General features: G+C 41.0%; 1 long non-coding RNA gene across 1 annotated transcript; it reads right to left on the bottom strand.

The window, feature by feature from the left end:
* Positions 1–23,402: 23,402 nt before the first annotated feature.
* On the bottom strand, positions 23,403–24,163 carry LOC130472477 (uncharacterized). Its single transcript, XR_008932858.1, has 3 exons — positions 23,764–24,163; positions 23,582–23,677; positions 23,403–23,499 (listed from the first exon to the last, which is right to left on the bottom strand). It is a non-coding gene; the product is annotated as an uncharacterized lncRNA (long non-coding RNA).
* Between the last annotated feature and the right edge of the window lie 445 nt (positions 24,164–24,608).

Here is a 24,608-nt window from a genome sequence, read left to right as displayed (position 1 = left end):
CCAAATGTAAAAATTACATTTTTAAAGTCCAACGGCTAGTTTTTGGGCATGTGTATGTCGGCCGAAAAGAAGGAACAGTCCTTGTCGGCTGGTGTTATGGGGGAGGAAATTGATGAAGCAGGTTCTCCGTGCTAATTTATTGGTGGCGTTTCTGTGATTTCTCCGGCTAACAATTGTCCATTGGTTGGGGTTGGGGTTTGGTTGGGGTTGGGTTCTCTCTCTCCATTTTTTTAAAGACAAGTGAGAGTCTTTTTATTATTAGATGTGAATACAACATTAGTTTACACCATAACTGAGCTTAGTTTGGGGAAGTTGATGTCAAAAATCCGTAGCTCTAGCGACAACCACATGTCCATAATAGGACTAGACATCGAAAGACACTACTGTCAAGATGACACCAAACACCAACTTGCTGAAAAAGTTGCCATAGTGAAGCTGTTTTTCTTCGACAATTACTTGATTATCCAGTTGTTGCGGATTAATAAACCTATTTGTTCACTGGCTTAGTTCTTCCAAAGACAAGAGCTTACCTTTGTTGCTGTTAAAATGAACAACTGTCTTAAAGCGTTGAACAGAGATTATGGGATTCAATGCAGGAATGCTTTTGATTTGCGTGAATTGGTTGTAACTGTTAAACAGGATAAAAAACAGACCAATGAAAAGTTCAAAATATTTGGATTGCAATATTTGACGAATCTATTTACACCGGGTAAAGAATTGTTTTTGTACGTGCTTAAAGGTCCTGCAGCACCTCTAGGAAGTTGGGGTGCTACTATGTTGTCTTTACAACAAATTGAAGCAGCTACTCGTGATGCTTACTTGTGTTGCCTTGTTGCGTATTTCTCTTGTTAATTACTCCATATTTGGGAACTAAACTGCTTCCTCATGAAATTGTAATCAATCTAGCATTTCTGCTGCTAATATTTTCAGATGTGTCAGAAATAAAGTGTACTAAAAATATCAGCAACAGATTAAGCATATTCAACACACAAAAAAACATCATTTATCAAACTAGATTAAGCATATTCACCATTCAAAAACATCATAATGATCATATTCACCATTCAAAAATAACTTCATATAGTGACAGATATACTGAAACAATATGTAGTATTGATCAAAAACATCATATTTAAGCATATTCGCCATTGTTGCTTGGATCACACTTGTAGTATACCCTTTGTGGAATGAGTGTTGTATCGGAGCTACGAATGACAAATTTCCTCCCACGATAACAGATTTTATTTGGGACTCTAACATATGTGGACTCATTATGTGTGGATGATGATTTTGAATGATAACTCATGACACAAAATGAGATGAAACTACAACAAAACAATTTGGTGACTAAATAAACACTCAGAACAGGGTTATTTATACTAAAACAATAAGCTACGGCTATTTTTCAATCCCAAAAAACTAGCCGTTGGGCTTTAAAAAGGTAATTTTTACATTTGGGCATTTGGTGAATTATATTTTAAAATAGGGGTATTTGGTGAAATAAGTTACATTGTAGGGGCATTTGGTGAATTAGAAAAGTAGGCTAACGGCAGACTAACGGCGGACTAACGGCGCGTCATTAGTAAGGGTAGTTTGGGTATTATATTAAAGGTGAGGGGCATTTGGTGAATTTCTGAAAGTTGAGGGGCATTTGGTGAATTTCGTGAAAATTGAGGGGTATTTCATGAAAAATCCGTAAGTTTTTCCATTCGTTTCGTCTATTGAATAATTTTCCATTTGTTTGTTCATTGCTTTTAAGTTAAAATTGTTTCGGTAAGAAAAGAAGATTATAATTTAAAGAGTAATTTATTGACATTGAAGAAAAGTACATGACATCTGATGTGGGTAAAAATACCCCGCTTACGTGGCTCCATTAAACGTGAGACACGTGGCATTCCCCGGTTAGCCAGCCATCTATTTGGCTGCCATTTAGGAGCTACACTGCGCTGATGTATGACTAGCCAAGTTATGTCAGCAACTTTGAGGCCCATGGCCCAAAAAATGAGATTTGTGATGGTGACACATGTCACCATCTGATGAGCCAACCAATCATATGAGGTCACTCTAGGGTTTCCCCCAAAACGGGGGGGGGGGGGGGGGCGCTATAAATATACTCAATTTCCAAGAAATTGACACACAATTCTAGATAAAGAAACATTCTACTACTTACTTTAATGCTTTCTGTTTATTAATTACATCTTCCTTAAAACCCGTGTCTTACTTAAGCATCGGAGGGAATATTCCTACGGGAATATTCTTGTTTTGTAGGTACGCCGCCGACATGGACTGGACTCAACGCTACGTGGAACCTGATACCTCCTCGTCATCATCCAAGGAAAAACAGCCACAACATTTGGCGTCGTCTGTGGGGAGGTAAGGTAACATGGTAGACGTCCAGCACTTCGGAGACGGGCCCATCAGTCGAAACAAAAACGACGAGACTGCAATCAATGGTGATCGTCCTCCTCGAGGGAGGGACGACAGAAGCAATCCGTCTGTAGGACAAGGCGGTCGTCCTAAACCTACTCCTGAGCCGCAACTTGAGCAGGTTCAAGTAGACGATGAGACGGGTCAACCTTTGCTTCCTCCAGGCGGCCATTTGAGAGCTGATGCCAACACAGTTATGGAAGAAAACCCAGACTTGCCGGTGTCTGCTGGACAGCTTAAAGATATCCTAGCTGGATTCAAGGCGCAGATGGACACCCTACAAGATGAGATCAAAATTATCCGTTCTCAGTCTCAGGGGACGGGAATACCATTCTTTAATGGACTCGCTCGGTCTAATGTTTGGCGGCAAGACCAAGCACGAAATGACGATCATGACAGACGCTTTGACAGAACCAGAACTTCCTTCCAGCCCATAGCTCCGCGCCGGGTTCTACCAACTTTTCGGCCTGAACCTGAACCGTCCAGAAGAGTACCGATCATTCAGCTGGATAGGCCTCAAGAAACTGAGCTGTCAGATACTGGTTCCACTCCCGTCATGCAAGATTCACCCCTCGCTACCCCTTCGCGCCGTCTCACCAGGACTCATGTCAGCCGTGCGGACAGCGAGTGGCGTAGAACATCCCAGAATAGGAGGCAGGATCCAATATGCCATATTCAACAGGGAGTGGCCGGCATTATCCTTGATTACACCACTCCATTCTGTGCTGATATCATGAACGCTCCCAAGGAGCCCAAAGTGAAGCCGCCAGCTATTGACGCCTATGACGGCACGTCTGACCCTGATGTGCATCTCTTGGCCTATCGGCACCATATGTATGTCCAGGGAACTACCGATGCAACCTGGTGCAAATACTTCCCGTCCACTCTGAAAGGAGTTGCCTCAAAATGGTTCGAGAAGTTGCCCGCGGGAACGATCAATGCTTATGCGGAATTAGAGATGTTGTTTTCTGCAAGATTTATGGCTTATAAAGAGGAGAAGAAGACGAGCATGCATTTGAGCCGAATACAACAAGGGAAAGATGAGTCCTTGCGAAGCTATGTTCGACGTTTCAACTTGGAGTCTGGACAGATTCCAGACTTACCTGACGGTGTAGCCTTTGATAATTTCTTCAGGGGACTTAAGAAGGGGTCCTTTAAGTTCGACCTGGTTAAGAAAAGTGTTAGAACTATGGCCGACGCTCTAGATGAGGCCGAGTCCTTCATTCATGCCACTCAAATCTGCTCCGTCCCTAAAGAGTCTAAGGGAACAGAGACCACTAACCATCCGCAGCGAAAGGACAAATCGGATAAAAAGACCAGCCGTCCGAATGGGACATGGGCCATTGAAAAGAAAGGTTATCAGACAAATCAGTCTCAAGGACTGAAGAGTGGACGTCCCTATGATAAAGAAAGATTCGAGTACAACACTGACTTGTACACAATACTTCTGGATGTCAGTGATGGATATGAGATTGATCGTCCGTTCCCCATGAAGTCGCCGGTGGAAACTAGGGACAGCTCTCTTTACTGTAAGTTCCACTGTGATGTAGGACACAAAACAAAAGATTGCAAGAGTTTGTGGAGGGCTCTTGATGGGTTAACCGCCAAGGGATTCTTGAAGTCAGATCTCAGTTCAAGTGCAGGAGGAAGTGGTAAGAAATTCTACAAGAAAAGCAAGTCACCGTCATAACGCCGTGACGACAATGATACTGATCCAGAAATTGTGGCCGTCATTTCTGGGGGTCTGGCCGCTGGTGGCCCAACAATGAGAGGTCAAAAGGACTATGCAAGCCAATTGGGGCAGGTCATGTTGTCTGGAAAAGCCCCAATGGACCACTTCCCTAAAGTGGAGATTTGTGAATCAGACAGGGGCAAGATCGCCACTCCACACAACGATCCCCTGGTTATTGAATTGAAGGTAGCAAACCTCAAAGTAAGGCGTATATTAGTAGATACGGGGAGTTCGTCTGACATTATCAGCACAGCTTGTCTAAATCGTCTTGAACATGACCCCAAGACCATTGAAAAGATACATTACCCGATCATTGGATTCGGAGGCGGCATAATTCATCCCCAAGGGATAATCACTTTGCCCCTACGAGCGGGAGGTCGGCATCAAAGCAAGAACCTGAATGTCCGATTTCTAATTGTGAAAGACCTCACAGCCTATAATATCATATTGGGGCGTCCAACTTTAAACCAGGCCAAAGCGGTGGTCGTCACTCATCTTATGCTTATGAAATATGTTTGCGATAAAGGCCAGGTCGGCACTATTCATGGTGATCAACAGCTAGCAAGAGACTGTTATCTCACTACGCTAAGCCCCGAGGCTTGGGGAAAAACTGACGAAGCACGAACAAGCTCTAAAAGAAAGCTAGATGAGATAGAGGAGAAAGTCAAGAAAGAAACCTTCACCATTGCCACGGCGCACATGGAAGCCAGACGACCTGAGCCGGTTGGTGGACATTATGAAATCATCCTCGATGAAACACGTCCAGATAGGACGGTGCCAGTAGGGGTCTCTCCTGACGACCAGCTTGGGGCACATTTGGTCACTCTCCTGAGAGAATTCCAGGACATTTTTGCTTTTGCTGTGGAAGAAATGCCGGGCATCGATCCAAGCATAGCCGTCCACAAACTCAATGTAGATGAGTCTTTAAAACCTGTTCGTCAGAAGAAGAGAAATCACGGGGAAGCAAGAAACAAAGCCGCAGCTGAAGAAGTTCAGAAGTTGTTAGAGGCTGGGTTCATTCGGCCAAGTCAATATCCAGATTGGGTGGCAAATGTAGTGTTGGTACCAAAACCCAACAAATCCTGGAGAATGTGTGTGGATTATACAGATTTAAACAAGGCTTGCCCAAAAGATAGCTTCCCTTTGCCCAAGATAGACCGGCTGGTAGATTCAACGGCAGGTCATGCTTTGATGTCCTTCATGGACGCATACTCGGGCTTTCACCAAATTCCCTTGTGGCCAGATGATCAAGAGAAAACGTCATTTGTTACTGAGCAAGGCCTGTACTGTTACAAAGTGATGCTGTTTGGCTTAAAGAATGCGTCGGCCACATTTCAACGTCTGGTCAACACTGTCTTCTCTGGTCAGTTAGGGCGCAATATCGAAGCCTACATTGATGATATGATAGTAAAAAGCAAGCAACGTGAAGAACACTTGGCTGACCTAAGAGAAACTTTTGAAACGCTCCGAATATACCAGATGAGGTTGAATCCAAAGAAGTGTGTTTTTGGGGTGACGGCTGGAAAGTTCTTGGGATTCCTCATTGATGAAAGGGGAATCGAGGCCAATCCTGATAAAGTACAAGCAGTAATAGACATGACGTCGCCAAAATCAGTCAAGGAAGTCCAACGCCTGACGGGATGTCTAGCAGCCCTGGGGCGGTTCTTATCAAGGATAGGTGACAAGTGTCATTACTTCTTCGGCACAATCAAGAAAAAGAGCAAATTTGAATGGACTGAGGCGGCAGAAACTGCCTTCGTCCGATTAAAGGAACACCTCCACACCTTACCTCGGCTTGTCAGTCCTCTTCGGGGGGAAACTTTGTATGTATATTTGGCCATTTCCGAGTGGTCCTTGAGTGCTGTCTTGCTGACTGAGAGGGAAGGAGTGCAACTCCCCGTCTATTTTGTGAGCCATGTCCTGCAAAACGCTGAATTAAGATATTCTCCAATTGAGAAGTTCGCACTTGCGCTGTTTATGGCCAGCAAGAAGCTGCGCCCTTATTTTCTGGCACACAACTAGTGGTATACACAGACCAGCCATTGAAACAACCTCTTACTAAGCTAGACGCTGCCGGACGAATGCTGAAATGGGCAATTGAGCTAAATGCATTTGATATCTCATATGAGCCTCGAAAAGCTATCAAGGGACAAGCATTTGCTGATTTCATTGCAGAGATGACGAGGCCGAATTTTGAAAAGAATGTGACGACTCGCTGGACAGTCTATGTAGATGGCTCGTCAACCCAGAACGGGTGTGGAGCCGGCATAATATGTTAGTCTCCTGAAGGAGACAAGTATGAGTATGCCATGAGATTCAACTTCCAAACTTCCAACAATGAAGCAGAATATGAGGCTTTATTAGCCGGTATAAAAATGTGCAAAGCCGCTGGAGCTCAAGAGATACTTGCCTTCTCCGACTCTCAGCTCATTGTGAGCCAAGTAAATGGGGACTATGAGGCAAGGGACCCTAACATGATCAAATATATGCAAGCTGTGCATCAAGAAGTAGAACATCTAAAGAGCTTCGAAGCTAAGCAGATTCCCAGAACGGAGAACAATCAGGCCGATGCCCTGTCGAAACTACCTAGCTCGGCTTCCTGTGATACTCCGCATCACGTGTTTTGGGAAGTAAAGGATAAGCGAAGTATTGAGCAGGAATTATGCGCTCCTATAGTAGCTGTCCTGGATCGGTCGTCAACATGGATGGACCCTATCATTGCTTACAAAATGGACGGTACGCTTCCGGACGATTCAAGTCTGGCCGCCAAAATACAAAAGAAGAGTTCTTGGTTTGAATGGTGGAATGGAGTTTTGTACAAAAAGTCATTTTCTAGACCTCTCATGCGGTGCGTCACTCCTGAGAAAGGAAAGGAAATTCTAGACGATTTGCACCAAAGATTATGTAGCTCCCACATTGGAGGACGAGCCCTGGCAGAGAAAGCTTTGCGAACTGGTTATTATTGGCCCACTTTGAGAGAAGACGCCCTAGCCATGGTGCAAAAATGTGACAAGTGCCAACGGTTTGCTCATCTCATCCACAGGCCGGCCCACCCACTTACTCCTATTATGAGTCCCATTCCGTTTGCCAAGTGGGGGATGGACCTGTTAGGGTCATATACAGCGGCCCCTGGAGGCTGGCGCTATGTGATAGTTGATGTTGATTACTTCACCAAGTGGGTTGAAGCAGAAGATCTCAAGAACATAAAGACAAGTGATGTGAGGGCTTTTATTTGGAAAAATATCATGACTCGCTTCGGAATACCACAAGCTATCGTCTTTGATAATGGGCCTCAGTTTGAGACGCCTAAGCTGAAGGAGTGGTTAGCAGATCACTGCATACACAGCTGTTTTGCCTCAGTGGGACGACCTCAAGCCAATGGCCAAGTCGAAGCGTTTAACAAGATTATCTCCGAGGGGATAAAGAAGAAACTAGATGAGGCCAAGGGTCTATGGGCTGATGAGCTGCCAAACGTCTTGTGGTCCATCCGCACCACGGCCAAAAACTCAACCGGCGAAACCCCGTTCTTGCTAGCCTATGGTGCTGAGGCCGTGTTGCCCATAGAAATGTGTGAACCTACACTAAGAGTCATGCTATATGACGAGAATGCCAACTGGGAATTGATGAAGTTGGCCCTTGACTTTTTACCTGAAGTAAGAGGAAATGCAGCATTGAGGCAACAGCTGTACAAGATAAGGATGGCGAGGGAATACAACAAGAAAGTCTCTAAAAGAGTGCTCAAGGTAGGAGACTTTGTTCTCCGAAAGATGGAGTCTGTGGGACGAGCCAATGAACTGGGTAAACTGACGCCCACTTGGGAGGGACCCTATGAGATTTATGACGAGGTCAGAGATGGAACTCTATCGCATTCAGGACATGCAGGGCCGACCAATTCTACGAACCTGGAATGCAGACAATCTCAAAAAATACTTTTTCTAGGGTGTATTCTGACTATCTTTTATGAAAGAATCTGTGGTCTAGACAACGGCCGCTAATGGTCCTAATGGAGTAGTAGTCTCTCCTGTAACCGGCTAAATTTGCCTTACAAAGTATACATAATACTACTCTCGTTTCGTCCTATTTATTACTCTATAATAACTTATCTAACATATGCATGCAAAAAGCCTAATCGAATAAAGGGCCTAAGAAGTGGCCCCAGATTAGCACAACATTTACAAGCCTAATTGTTTGAAGCCTAAGAAGTGGCCCAGATTAGCATAAACATAGTCTGATCACCTATTAAATTGTGAAAACCGTTCCCGAAAACACGAGCGTCTAAATTATCTAAGGCAAATAGGTTCATTCCCTATATCCGCGGTAACAAACGTGCCGCTTCACATTGACGACGGGGGCAAACCCCCACATAAGTCAAACACTGCGGCATCAATCATGCCGCGCCCAACTTGTGACGGGAGCAAACCCCTCACAATTTGTCGTTTTCTTAAAAAACATGAAATATTTTCTAAGGCAAATAGGTTCATTCCCTATATGCCGCGGCAACAAACGTGCCGCTTCACATTGACGACGGGGGCAAACCCCCACATAAGTCAAACACCGCGGCAGCAATCATGCCGCGCCCAACTTATGACGGGAGCAAACTCCTCATAATTTGTCGTTTTCTTAAAAAACATGAAATATTTTCTAAGGCAAATAGGTTCATTCTCTATATGCCGCGGCAACAAACGTGCCGCTTCACATTGACGACGGGGGCAAACCCCCACATAAGTCAAACACTGCGGCAGCAATCATGCCGCGCCCAACTTGTGACGGGAGCAAACCCCTCACAATTTGCCGTTTTCTTAAAAAACATGAAATATTTTCTAAGGAAAATAGGTTCATTCCCTATATGCCGCGGCAACAAACGTGCCGATTCACATTGATGACGGGGGCAAACCCCCACATAAGTCAAACACTGCGGCAGCAATCATGCCGCGCCCAACTTGTGACGGGAGCAAACCCCTCACAATTTTCCGTTTTCTTAAAAAACATGAAATATTTTCTAAGGCAAATAGGTTCATTCCCTATATGCCGCGGCAACAAGCGTGTCGCTTCACATTGACGACGGGGGCAAACCCCCACATAAGTCAAACACTGCGGCAGCAATCATACCGCGCCCAACTTATGACGGGAGCAAACCCCTCATAATTTGTCGTTTTCTAAAAAAACATGAATATTTTATAAAGGCAAATAGGTTCATTCCCTATATGCCGCGGCAACAAACGTGCCGCTTCACATTGACGACGGGGGCAAACCCCCACATAAGTCAAACACTGCGGCATCAAACGTGCCGCGCCCAATTTGCGACGGGGGCTAACCCCCACATAAGTCAAACGCTGCGGCAGCAATCATGCCGCGCCCAACTTGTGACGGGAGCAAACCCCTCACAATTTGTCGTTTTCTTAAAAAACATGAATATTTTCTAAGGCAAGCAGGACTACTCCTACATGCCGAAACAAAAAATAGTCCAACTGCGAGAAGCCGCACAATAATCCCCATACCCAAGTTCAGCGGCAATCATACTGATTGATTGACTTGCGTCAATCAATCAACTAAAATAAACTTGGGCATGGGAGTCTGGTTCAGAGACTTGAAAACACCTGCTCTAGGGCATAAAATGGACGTCTAATCACACACGAGATAAACAGAGAAGGCGTTTAAAAGTCTAAGAAGGAAAATAACATAAAAAGGTGACGAATCACCACCGGTCTGCGCTCAAAACGGCGCCAAATTCATCAAAACAAAAAATTAAAATTATCCAAACAAACGCCATAGGCGTTGAAACATAAATAAAAATTATTCATTACAGACGCTCGAGGCGCCATAAAAACTGATTTTTTTGATAAAGGGGAGTGGAGTTAGGACCCAGCAGGACGAGCAGCGGCAGAATGAGAGGAGGTCGACGTACCCACACCATCTGGACCGTCGACGGCAGGCTTTGAGATTGGCTGAGCTGAAGTCTCCTCCTCCTGAGCCGGTGAGTTCACCTCCTCACTTTCGGCGTCAGAATCCTAAAAAACGGGAGGAGGAAGACCTTGTTTCTCGGCCTCAATTATCGCACCCTACTTCTGAATTTGCCGCTCAAACCAGGCGAATGAGAAGTCCTCCATGCAAGCGTCCCAGGCTCGGCGAGTTCTCTCTCTCACCTCCTCAGCAGCCAACTTGGCCTCGGCCTTGACCTGAGAAACCTCGGCCTAAGAAGCCGAGACCATCTCTTCAAGATTGGCCACTTGCTGGCGCAAGCCCGCGGCTTCTTTCACCTTGGCTTTGGCCTCCTGGAGGAACGACTAGGTAGAAAGGGCTTCGGCATTAAGGGTCTCAATAGCAAGAACTTGTTCATTAATTTTGATCAAGCACTGCCTCTTGTCACTCCACAAGACGGCCAGCTCCTTGCTCTGAGCTTCAATGGTCTCCTGCATCTCTAGCCGAACCTTTTCCACCGTCTCCATGGCATAGTCCCCTGCATTGGTGGCCTTATGCACCTGCCGCTGAAGCTGACTGGTGACGTCAGCTCGCCAGCGTTTAAAGCCCTCGGCCTTAATAAGCAGCTGCAAGAAAAATGTAAGTAAGAAAGAGTAAAAATTGCTAAGTACAGGAATGAAACCAAAAGACGGATGCTCACATCCAAGAGAACCGCCTGCATAGCCCCGAATTGCGCATCCGCCGCCGGAGGGAACTGCTCCACATATTCCTTCGGCACGGCCTTAATCACCGAAGAGATGATCTTAGCCTTATCTCGGGACGAGAAATGCCGAGACGGAGGAATATTGCGGACCTCATCGTCCAGAGCCACCTGCCGGCCAGAAGCTATACAAAAAGAAGAGATGAGAACCCACAAAAGTATTTGATCAAGAAAACAATTCAACTTGAAGAATTTAACATTTACCTGGGTCGTCGCCTCCCACGTGAGGAGGACGATGAGCTTCTGAATTCTGGGCCGCCTGGGCCGAAGGCTGGTCGTCCTCACCATCAAGGACCTTGACCGGCGTAGGGGAAGCAGCCCTCTTGCTGGGACCGGCTCCGCCTCTGGCATCCCCTCTTTTGGCCGAACCCTCCGTAGGAGGATGCTGCCGCAGAGGAGTCACTGCCTTAGGAACGACTTCCACCGGAGAATCAGACGACTTCTCTGGCAAGTCCTCCCTCTTGGGACGCCGGATCCCCGCCTTGACCTTAGGACGCTTCCCCGCCGCGGAAGCATCCCTTTCTTCGGCCTTGCACTTCGAGCCGGCCGGACCCTTCTCACCCTTCTGCAAAGACAAACGCAGACACCATCAAGAAAATGCTGAACCAACATACCAACACCAGTAAAAATAAACCAACTCACCTTCGCCGGAGCGCCTCCGCCGACCCCTTTGAGCTTCTGGTCAACCATCTGGGTTAACCACTCCTTGGTGCTAATGACCCCCTTCTCTTGCGGCGGAAGCTTGGACATAGCGACGGCTGCAAAAGGAGATTTTACAAAAGTTAGCAAGCAAATAACATCCAATACATAAAAGCAGTAAGGCCATGATACCTTGGTCCAACCCATGGTCTAGAACAGCCGCTGCTAGAAACACAGGGTCCCTGAACTGAGAACAAGACGGAAGCCAAGACAAGGGAATGCTCAAATTCTTGGATTGGGCCGTCACGGCCTCGGCTTGGAAGTGGACCGTGATTTAATCCCATTCCTGTGCCGTTAAAGCCGGCAACTCCTCATTCCCCCCAGCAAAGCGAGGATTTACTTGCCAACGGCTAAATTTTAGCTCCGCCTCCTCGTCGGCGGTCAACATCACCACCCACCTCATTCTCCAGAAGTGGTGTTTTGACGGCTTGTCAAAGGTGGTGGCATACTCCCCCTTGTTAGCCAATTGGAACCAACCTTCGGCTCCCTTCACTTTCTGAAAACGCACCAATCTAAGAAATGCGTTGAAGGACGGCTTCAGACCCAACAGCTCACACTTGGCGACGTACCCAAGTACGTTCGTCCAAGAGTTGGGTGACAATTGACAGATGCCAATGCCGAACCCATCCAATACCTCCTCCACAAAAGGATGGGCTGGAAAATGTAACCCGCTTTTAAAAGCTCCAGCATACACAGGAAACTCACCTGGGCCCACGTCAAAAATGGTGGACGCCTCACTCTCAGGGAATCTCATTTCATAGCCAGGGCCGATATTCATACCGGCGGCATAGTTTTCCTTGTGTCTTTCCAGCCATTTCAGCCACTTCGGGTCAGCCCCAATATGACCCGCGTCAATCTGGGCATTCTCGCCCTGGACGTCCCCAGCAACAACCTGAGGCACTTCAGCCGCCTCCTCTGCGACTTCCACACCCTCACACTCGCCGCCGCTCTCATCTTGCTCCGATTCCTCGAACGAAGCGGCGGGCTGTTCCGATGGACCAGCTTCCATCTCTTCCATCCAAAACTCATCAAAATAAGTAACTCCTTGACGAGCACTACTAGGCTCACCTGGGGGAGTCCGGCTTACTTCCCCCGCCGGCACTTTGATGGATCTCCCTCCTGAGAAAGAAGGGTCCATCTGCTGACCTCTAAGCCGCAAGTCAGCAATGTTTGCCGTCTTTTTCGTCCTCGCCATCGTGTCCTGCATAAAGACGCAATGGGAGGCCAAACTTAACGACGGGCTTAAAAAGAAACAATGTGGGATATTGGTGCGGCGCAGATCAGACCACCAAACCCAGGAGTCCCAACCTTAACGGCTCGAGAACCATGAGCCATTGTTCCAAAAAGAAAAATGGACGACGCCAAGACTAACGAATAACGAAAATACAAGAAATAACTAACATACTGAAATCAGGTCCTTACCTCAAAAATAACGGAGATGATGGCGTCAAAGGTGAGCGTCACGAAAAGGGAGACGGAAGGCTTGTCCGGTCTTTTCTCCGTCCTAAAGATGGGCCGAATCGAAGATGCGTCAAAAATATCTGAAAAATCTCTCTCTAGAAAAGCACAGAGGTGAAATTTCGGAAAGTAAAAAATGAAAATTTTACCCCCCCTCACATATATATAGGGAGGGCAGAATAGGAAAAGTCGCCACGTGGCGCATGCTCTTTGGTTCAAAAAGCTTAATCAGGAGATTAGAGGTCAAGAACGGGCATCGCGCCAACCATTTTACCTAAATACCCTTCTTGAGGGGCAAATGATGTGGGTAAAAATACCCCGCTTACGTGGCTCCATTAAACGTGAGACACGTGGCATTCCCCGGTTAGCCAGCCATCTATTTGGCTGCCATTTAGGAGCTACACTGCGCTGATGTATGACTAGCCAAGTTATGTCAGCAACTTTGAGGCCCATGGCCCAAAAAAGGAGATTTGTGATGGTGACAATCTGATGAACCAACCAATCATATGAGGTCACTCTAGGGTTTCCCCCAAAACGGGGAGGGGGCTATAAATATACTCAATTCCCAAGAAATTGACACACAATTCTAGATAAAGAAACATTCTACTACTTACTTTAATGCTTTCTGTTTATTAATTACATCTTCCTTAAAACCCGTGTCTTACTTAAGCATCGGAGGGAATATTCCTACGGGAATATTAATTCTTGTTTTGTAGGTACGCCGCCGACGTGGACTGGACTCAACGCTACGTGGAACCTGATACCTCATCGTCATCATCCAAGGAAAAACTCCCACAACACAAGTGGTCATGTTTACGTGCGTATTGTAGATAGATACCGGCAGACCTGTCATTTATCATTTTCATTGCAAATTTCAGGCATATTCTCAAGCCTTTGCATCTGTCCTGCATCTGTCCTGCAGAAACTACAATGTCAAGTTAGCTCCTAGCATAACCCGTAGTTGCATTCATATAGTACTGTTCCTTGAGCATCTTCACAATATCTAACCAGTTAGCAACTTAGCTTGAACATATTGACCTTCCAGATGCTTTGCTTTCCTCCATTGCTAAAACATGTGCAGTTACGTTATTCTGGTGAGATCATAGTAGGCAATAACAGAAACAATTTACGATGGATTCCTTTAATTAGACAATGATAAGGTGAGTGTAATAACTTACATAGTAATTAAGTACATATATTGAAATAGTTAGCAGCTTAGCGTATGGCAGAGAAGGATGACGGAGCCAGAAAAGGCACAGGTTTTGGCAGATGGGAAATCTGACAAATGAGTGACTTCAGAAAACAGAACAAAGAGATTATTCCTGTGCAAATGTAAATTTCATATCTCTCTTGCTTACTTTATAATAAAGAGAATGCTTATTCATATGCTATATACTCATTTCTTCCATTAATTTTCCATCATCATAGAATGTACAAGTAACATCAGGTCTTGAACTTCAGGATGCAATATTCTACCAAAGGAAAACTCTTGAACTTGTCCGTTGATTTCAATGGAACTGCTTCCTTTCTCTTTTTGAACTCGTTTCTCCTTCATCTCAACTCGCTATTTGATGGCCTTCGCTATTAGACATAAGTATGTATGCTGAACTGTCTTTAGAGTCAATTTCCTGAATATGTTTTCCAGCCCGTATGGCCATCTCAATATTTCCATGCTTCCTACAAGAACATAGCAGTGATCCCAATATAATAGCATCTGGTTCTATTGACATCTCTTTTATTATCTGTTGTGCCTCATTAAGAAAGCCTGCTTGGCCCAACACATTAACCATGCAATTATGGTGCTTAATTAATGGCTTAAGTTTGTATCTTTCAAACATTAACAGGAAAAATTCTTTTGTTTGATTGACATGCCCTTGTAAGTAGAGGCTGTCAGAACTCCGAGGAAAGTGACATCATTAGGTTGTATCTCTATTATATAAAGGAACAGCTGAGGGCGTTTTGGTAACTCAACTTTTCGTGTCCCCAAGCAAAAAGACGAAAATACCCTCATATCCTTCGCAAAATCAGAAACCCTACGCCAAACCTGTTTCATTTTCTTAATTTTGCCAGTTCGCCACTTTCTCTCTCATACTTTCTTATCTAAACCCTAAACCCCCAGAGAAAATCGACGACAACGGCGACCTTCTTATCTCATGCATCCGGCAAAGGTAAACGGCGGACAACGGTGAAAGAAGACAATGTCTCAAAGCTTTAAGTTGATGGGCAACGAGGTAGGAGAGAGATCGAAGAACAACATCGGCCCTACGACGTCAACGAGCTGTCTTTGTGAGTTGCAAACACCTTAGTGCGACGCCGTGGGATCCACGCCGTTGTCTCTGTTGTAACCCCGGAGAAAATTGTCGTATCTAATTGCGGCGATTCACGCGCCGTCCTTTACCGTAAAGGCGTCGCAGATCCTCTATTTTCTGATCATAAGGTATATTTACCTTTTAGTTATTATTTTATTGTTTAATTATTGATAATTAAGTTGAAGGAAAACTAATTTTTGTCTGAATTGATTTATGATTTTGAGGGATGATTTTGGGGGATTTTGGGGGATTTTTGTCATTATCGTCCATCAATTTCTTAGGGTTTCCTATGATCTGTAAAAAAATTTGAACTTTATTTGATTTTTGATATGGGAATTTTCTGGGTTTGCTTCAATTTTTTCTGTCCCTGTTCATTTGTATTTAGGCGTAGTGTTCCTGGTTTTTCCCAGGCGTTTTCTCTCTGACAATCAGGCTTAATACTTCTCGATAATTAAAGGCTTAATACTATTAAATCATGCAGCGACAGAGTTCTATAATAGTATTAAGCCTTTGAGTATTTTAGGTCATCCTCCTGTGATTAATTGCAAACACAGCTCCGGGTTTAAGGCCTCGAGATTCTAATTCCTTAATTGCAACTCTTACCTGTAAAATAGGTCGACAATGATAACGAAATACTTGATTGGTTTTGGTGAATTTTCAAATTTCATTTTGGATTGAATTTAATTATCAAGAGGGAAATTCAATCTCTATTTATTTAAAAATGGGTGTTGAATTGAATTTGCAGATTAACAAGCAGTTGGTGTTTGGGCTGTCTATGGACCTATTTTGCTTCCTAAACAGCTGGAGCTTGAAAAAACCCCGAATGTGGACCTTAAATTCCAAGTTCCTGATGTTGGCAAAGCGTTTCAGGTATAATTAGTAAGATCAAGTGGTTTGGTTTGGTTAGCTTTCAAATGTGTGTGATATATAATATATTAATTTAATTATTTATCTCTTCACTTTGAATTTTTATTTCTCGATTTTTGTTTTCGATTGCATGTAATCTGTTTGATTTTGGTCTGACATGTAATCTGTTTCTTAAAAGATTTTCCAATTTATTGTTTAAATAGGAACGACAGGAAAGGGAAAGTTATTTAGAGAAACGAGTACTGTGAAATGGATTGAGTGAAGTTGTAGAAAAGAGGGGGAAAGAAAGCTTCCTGAATTGGAATAAATAAAAAGTAGGAAGATATATGTGGAACAAACTTAATCTAATAGTAGAAAGATCTTTAAAGAACGGTACAAAATTGCAAACAATATGAAAATATACATTATGAGCAATTAGTTCAGTGGACATCGTAGTCTAGATTTGTGTATAAGTATATTTCTTCTTCTCAAGTATGCATGAATTTGTAACTTAGAAGACCAATATGTAAATGTACAAAGAAAATGCAAAATTTTGAGCAAATTAAAACAAGTTGAGTAAAGTACAAGGGTTTCAACTGAAAAAAATCGGAAAGTCAAAGTTTAATACTCCTATAACTTTATCATGTTTGTGACTACTAAGCTGATTCCACCAACTTATTCAAAAGGTTAACTACGACATGTTGGACAACGTCAGTATTACTTCAACCTATTTGGAAAGAAAAATATATAGTTATATTCATAACATTGACTTACATGATGATTTCTCGGTTTTTGTTGTCGATTGCATGTAATTTGTTTGATTTTGGTCTGACAATGGAGTTTTTTTATGTAACAGGCGAATAGATCGGTGAAATTTAAGCAGTGTACGCTTGATGCTCGCTGTGAACAATGGATTTCACAAGGTACTGCATTCATTTTTTTTTTTTTTTTATTTTTTTGATTTTGTACAATTCTGTATTTTGCTTTTATATGTTAGTTATCGGGTAGTGTTTGATGTTAATCTTATGGGGTTTTGAAGGAAGAGAGTGTTTGCAGAGAGGGGTTTTGGAAAATTATTTTAGTATATTTTGGAGTAACATTGGATTGATTTGGATCTTTTCACATTCAAATTTGTTGTCAATGAGTTTTTTTTTTATTATAGCTCAGCTAAGACTACTTCTTTGAGAAAGATGAATCTAATAGTAAGCTTGATTACTTTATTCATCCATTAGGTGAGATAGACTGTTTCATTTTGCTCGATATATCATCATCCTCCGCTGTTGTTTGGTGTGAAGTTCTATGCTGTGAAGCATTAGGATAGTGGTGTGGTGCTGTTAGGCTTGATCAGTTGATTTACCCACATCCTCCGTTGCAGTTATATTTGATTCCCATTGCATCTTTTCTCAAGATCCACAATCATCACCTATATACCTGTTGGGCTTGATCAGTTTTGAACCTGTTTGGAAATGTTTACAAATCCCTTTTGGTCATCAACCTTGGAGACTTTGTCTATTCTGTGTAACATTGAATTATTTGGTTGTCGTAGGTTGAAGCAGTTTTATTGGTTCTACGAGGGAATGTGGGGGAGGGATTGCACAAACTCCAGCTTCCTTGCTGGATGATGTAATTTTTCATCTTTGCTTCTTTCTCAAAGTACAGTCTGTTCAAGAATTTTAGCTACAATATTTTTGTCAAATGCATCTAGTGACACAAAATCTCTTTTAATTTTGTTGTGATCTGTCATGGCCTACCCCGTTCCTCTAACTATATATTTTCTATTGAATGTTCATTACAGATGGGATCCTAAAAATCAAAAATTCAGAGTAAGATAGACCAAAATTATTGAATGAAGTACATAAATTTCTTGCTGGATAACTATAGGATCCCATCTGTTGTGATATAATAGAAGAGGCTTCATTACTCTATTTATTATTATCGGAATCAACCTATTCGATATTGAAACCTTTATTCACCTTCTAATTGTCGCTTTTCGAGATTTTGTACCTTACTCATTTTATCAAAATACATGTCTTCACATGAGGGTTCCGTCGTTCTAATTTCTGCTCACTCAGTGCATATTTCGATTTTTCTGTTTGACTAAATTTATTTACTCTTATTTTATGAATTAGAAGCGTGCATATAAGACTTTGTATCTTTCTTTGTATCATTTCACAACAAATTTTATCATTTCTTTATTATCCTGGCTATTTTCATTAAGCAACTTAGTTAAAAAATAGAAAGTAAAAAACAGATAAAACCTAAAAATTTGATGAACGAGGAATGTAAAAAAGTTTTCTTCCCCTCTGTCTTCCTCTCTTCTTCCTCTGTTATCTAAAAACTTGAAAATGTATGCTTCCCCTGTTAACTTGAAGGGTATGTACCTAATATTCTTTTCCCCCCTATGCTATGTTTGTGGTTTGACACTGTGATATGGTTCTGTTACAGAACGTGGTTTCTAAGTTCCATCTTTAATGTTGCAGTTTTAGCCACCTTATGCCTTTAGAATCCAGTGGTTACTTTGCCATTGTTAATGGTGCTTATTTAATGTGTTATCTTTTGTCTTTGATTTATTTTGGTGATGCAGGTGTTTCCACCCAAGGGGATTGTGGTGGATACGCAACCTAGAGACTAAGTTGGATTCCATAGTTTGTACAACAAAAGATCTTAAAGAGCTGGAGAAAGATGTTCCAATGCCATCCAGAAATTGTTGTGGAATATGACAAAGAAGTGTCTTTGCTATATCTACATGAACAAATCACGCAAATGGAGGAACTGCTGAAGAAGTTGCGCGAGCAAGTACAAGAAAGAGCAAATGGCAATTTATGGGTGCTTATAAGGTTACTGTTTTGCTGCCAAAGTTTTATTCTTTGTCCTCTATGTAATTAATCACCCACAGATTGTTTATTCTACTTGCAGGTTGCACACAATTTTTTAGTACCCTTACAAAACTTTGAGAGGGAAAATTACCAACTTGATATCAAGTTTCAAGAATCCTATTTGAGCAAGGTGGTTGCACTTTTACAGTGTTATCAGAGGGAGCTGCTCTCAACAAGGATGCCAGTAGAACAGAAGAGGACAAAGGCTGCCAATTCCATCATCGAAACATTCATATAACATCATTGTTATGTTTTATTTATTTTTTATCTTTTTTATTTTTAATCCTAATAATTATATATGGTTAATCTATTTAATGGAAAAAGTTTAAGATAATAACGAACTTAATAGTTGAAGTGTACTATTGGCAAAAATCAATAATAGGAGTGTACTAATGGAAGCTTCCCTTTTAAATATGAACTTTGTGAACAATTTTTTATCCAATATTTATATTTAGTGGTAGTAATACAATTTTAAGTTTTTATATAATTCCGCACGCATCGCGTGCATATAAGACTAGTGTTACATGACATAAGCTCTGAGAATAATTGCAGTGCCTCCTCATCTCTCAATAACATTCAATAATGAGAAAAGTTCGATAGGTGTTTCCACTTGACCAACACCTCTTGTACTATTTAACTGACATGAAATTTAATCTGCATCAATTCATGTCAGTAACAGTTCAATCTGCATCAGTTTTATACATCTGTTATTGTTTACTGTCTTAAACTAATGCAGATTCAGTACATGTCAGTTGAATAGCAGATCTTCATCGCAGTTTTGCGATGTCTATTACTGCCTGCATATTTATGAATTTTATATTGACTACTTTTTGTATGGTGTAAGCCATGCGTCTTTTTGTCCATCTTCTTTTACAGGCTATAAGTGCAAGAAATTGAGATAACCAAGCTAGAAACGAGCACCCCTATCATTTGGGTAGTGGTGTATATGCAACAAGAGAAAATCAATACATCAAAGAGCAGATTAAACAGTCCCTTTTGTCAGGTTCATCATTCGAGAAACCCAAATTCACTCCGAGACCTCGTCATGAGAGAGCTGGATCGAGGGAAGAAAAGACAAGACGGGTAGGATCACAAACAAAAAGACTCAAGCGACAATAGATTTGATAGTAAGTATCTCATTTCGTTTAATAAATAAATATAATGTATGTTTTCATTAAGGATTTAATTATGCATTATTAATCATTTGATTTTCTTACTTTGAAATAGTATGAACTGATGGAAAAAGAAAAGTCAGGCGAGTTCAAATCTGTTAGAAGCCATGACATCTTGACTGAAGCGTTTTGGAATGCAGAGCATGGTGGACATGTTAGGGGAGTTGGAGGGAGAACAACTATTACTTCAATTTTTAAAAGGAAGAAGCGAATTTGTCAAAAGAAGGAGTATTTACATATGCGCAAGTGGAAACATTTGATCGTTATCACATAATAAGTAAGGGACCAAATAAGAGCTAAAATGAGAGTTGTTGCCCTTGACATACTCAAATCTTGCGGTGTAAAAGTGCCTACTGATGTTGAGGTGGATATGCCCCTACATAACCTTAGTAGTTTCCAGTCAGTCGATGGTATTGATCACCTAGTTAGTACTGATAAGCCGGCTGATATTGATCAGATTGATTATGTTGATCATGAACCATTCACAAACAAATCTAGGGTATTTACCCACTTTAATTTATTTATTATGCATAAATTAATATCGTAATTGTATTTATAATTGATTCCACGTTTTAAAAAATTCTACCTACAGGACGAACTTCCTTGCGACCTTATGGTCCTTGATGATAATCTTGGTTATCGAAGTGTGGCAACATGGATATTATGCCAAAGTCAACCAGGTGAGCTTGTTCACAATGTCCCATTACTCGTAGATCATGTCAAAGTCACTATCATTCATGTACTTGATGGACAGGAAGATACGCCTCTACCTTTACCCTTTTTCGGACATGATGTACTAGGGGATCAAGTAGAAGGGAGTTGGGCTAAATGGCCTAAAAAATAAGTCCAATTGTCAAATGAGGTAACTTTCAAACTTAATTCATAATCAGATCATAATACATATATGCTACACTCATAAAGCATATATACTACACTGAATACAAATTAATAATTTGTTTAATTTTATATTTTTTTCTTGAAAAATTAGAAAGTCAACCAAGCACCTACAAAGATTAAGATTGAAAAAAGGCACGAGGGTAATGACCTTGGGTCAGCAGTTAGATGCCGTGGTAAGGGGAATGATGATGAAGGCATCCCGATTTTCCTAGTTAGTAATGCCACCTACTTGGCGTTGCCCTCGGGTTTTAAGGAGTTGTACAAGCTGTACAAAAATCTATAGTGTGACTTCACTATTGATGTTGATTTTGAAGATGGCGTACTTTTTATTCCCGCGCAAGAAAGTTTCACTGCTTATGTCGTTGGTGAAGATCTCAAGAATTTGCTTAACATGAGCTATCTGAGTACATCATGTGTACATATTTGGATAAGGTAAACATATAAATTTTTAAATTTTTAAAACACCGGTATCCACGTTGAATAATAACTATTAATATACAATTGTTGTAGATTTTTGCAAAACCATTGCAAGATGAACAAAACTCAGGGTGAGATCTGTTTTTTTTTGTCCGCAAAGGCTTTCTATGGTGACAGGTCGATCTTCGATGGTTACAAACTATTTGACTCATTCAATATCCAAGAAAAGTATGACGCAATTTATACTCATCCCCTTCCATCACAAGTAATTGCTCTAAGTTGTTATTGTGCTCAATATCGTAAATCTAAATTTATTCTTTTGCAAAATATCATTTGAAAATGCATATTTTTTTTGTGAACATCGATCTCATTGGATGTTGATACTACTTTGCCTTCAAAGAGGAGAAGCTTTCTTGTTCACATCAGCAGGAGGTGGATTAGATATCGTGCAAGTAAAAGGACATATATCTATGTAAGTTTTAGATTAGAATAAACTTCTCTCTGTTCTCCTTCTTAAACTGGTTTTACTGCTGTCAAATTCCTGTCATTTTACTGCTGTTTTGATGTTGGCAATAATCTGAATGTTAGCTTTGTTGTCCGCCCTGTTGCTACTCTTAATTATTCGAATGACATGGTAAATCCACAGGTTATAATCTGTCATGTAAGCAAACCCCAGTTCTGGGCTTCTAGCTTATATATCTCCCAGTTAAAAAAAATACAGAAGAGAGAAAAAATAAATAAATAAAAACATCACTAGAACCCTTCAGTTTAAGACACCACCTAACTTTAATGCTCTGATGAAATAGCTGATAATTCTCATCCCCTGCTCTTAGCCAATTGAGCTTTGCTTTTTGACTCAAAAGTACCCTCGGGTAAGAAAAGAGTCTCAGCATTTGGATAGTAGTCACACCAATCATCATTCACCAAGACTCTATCTATTTTTGTTATTACCCTATATGCACCTTGTTGCTTGTATTCCATGTGAAAAATCTCCCTGTGCGGAAAAATTCACTCTTGGAAAGGGGGGGGGGGGGGGGGGGAAGCAGGAAAAATTCACAAAAACAAGAATCAAAATGGAAGAAAATGACCAATCATAGTTTTACAGATAATACATTAGAGAATGCCAAGCATCATTTAACATTTTAACCCATTGAATATTGAAAAGAATGTAAAATGAAATTAAAATTAATGGAAAAAAGATGGAAAATTTTCTAACCTAATCGCCTTTAAATCTTCAATAAGCATGTAAAATTGTCTAGAATGGTCGGATACCTGATAAGCTTCAGGCCCTTCAGCATCCACTCTACCATGGAAAACAATCAACAAAATAAGCTTTTAATAGCGCTTTTATCAATGAAAGACAGCGCTTTTAAAGCGCTGTTAATTAGTAGCGTTGTTAAAAGAATGACCGCGCTTTTAAAAAGCGCTGTCATTTTTTCCTCATTAGTAGCATTCAATATATAAGCGCTATTAAAGCTTCAGTATGGCGGGAAATTTTATGATTAATTTAATTTAAATTAATTAATAGCGTGTAACTAAAAAGCGCTGTTGTTTAAGTGTATTTTTTAATTTTTGTCGGGCTCTTTTTAAATTTTAACTTTTAATTATTAAATACCTGTAATAAAATATAAAAACATTTTAGAGCCTACACAAAGTAATCAAATTGAATACATATAAGACCCAACTTCATTTCTATCATATCAAATAAATGTCTCGGTGTCTCGTACATAACTTAAAATCATATATGCCTAAATACACAGTAGAATAAAAACACCCTACAAAACAGAAAGAAGTATCCTTGTCATATAGTACTTCTTTTAATTTCAAACCAATAAAATAAAATTAAAACGTTCTAGAGAAATTCTAGTTGAAAAACATAATTAATACATCACAACATTCACATGAGAAGAACATGACGCGTCCAATGAGCTCTGACTTCATAAATTTGTCCTTGATCATAATTCGGAACATTGCAATCATGAAAGTACTACAAAATGAGAAAATTAACATAATTAGTGACAATGCATATAATAATGTCTAGGCTTAATTGAACAAAGAAAAATACATACATCTTCAAATATTCGAGTTTGCTTATGGTCGATGATCTCTTTCATGTATCTGATGACATAATATCCAGAATCCATGACATTCTTTTGCCGAGGACACTACACAGGCAAAATACAATCAATTACTTTTGAATACTTTAAACAAAAAAATAAAAATTCCAATAAACATAAATTATAGGACATACTTGTATCTGTATCAACTTGGTGCTCATTTTAATTTTCTTCAACAACCCTTTTTCGGTTCGAAAACCAAAAAGTGCTCTGCAAATAAAACCAACATATATTATACATCTATACAGAGACTTAGTTCCAGTGCCAGAAATGGGAGTTTAGCTCAACTAGAAGCTGCGTCTGCACACACTGTAAGACAACATATATTATACATCTATACTTCAGTGTTGAATTAGAGTGTATAATCTGAGCTCAGCTAGATGTTTTGTCTGCAGAATTGAATAAAGAAATCAATCATTGTAATCAGAAAAGAACGCCATCATCTGCAGGGGGTAAACCACCTACTGCGTTGCCTACTAATGAACAACTCATTCCTAGAGAAGGGGAAAAACTTAATGCATGTTCAATATTCCTAACCTATTTAGAAAAACGTATAATCAATTTAAATGTTAGACCACTAGGAAGTACAAAAACTAAAAAACTTTAAGGGGAGCTGACCATAATTATTTCACGTCAGTGCATCACAAATGTAAATAATTACCAAAAATGTGAACTCACAACTAGATAATGGTTACCTTCCCGATTTCTAAAGCATATACAGGAACCATTAGTATGAGCTTATTAAGAATTTCTTCTCCTGAAATTCAATCCAATGAGGCAAGGGGGAAACGGTCAATTCTAAAAGCTAAAAGAATGAAAACATTAATAAATTATATCCACATCTTATCTTTCTTTGCTTCTCCCTGTTATAATGTATATTACATCTGAATACTTGTCAGAATTTTAAGGAGCACAGTTGAAGCATAATTTATAATGAGTGTATTTGTAGGGAAAAATAAGAGATCTAGTGAGAAATTAC

This window comes from Spinacia oleracea, chromosome 4 (genome assembly GCF_020520425.1).
Source record: "Spinacia oleracea cultivar Varoflay chromosome 4, BTI_SOV_V1, whole genome shotgun sequence".
In the NCBI taxonomy this organism is placed as follows: domain Eukaryota; kingdom Viridiplantae; phylum Streptophyta; class Magnoliopsida; order Caryophyllales; family Amaranthaceae; genus Spinacia; species Spinacia oleracea.
This window is presented reverse-complemented; position numbering and strand designations above follow the sequence as displayed.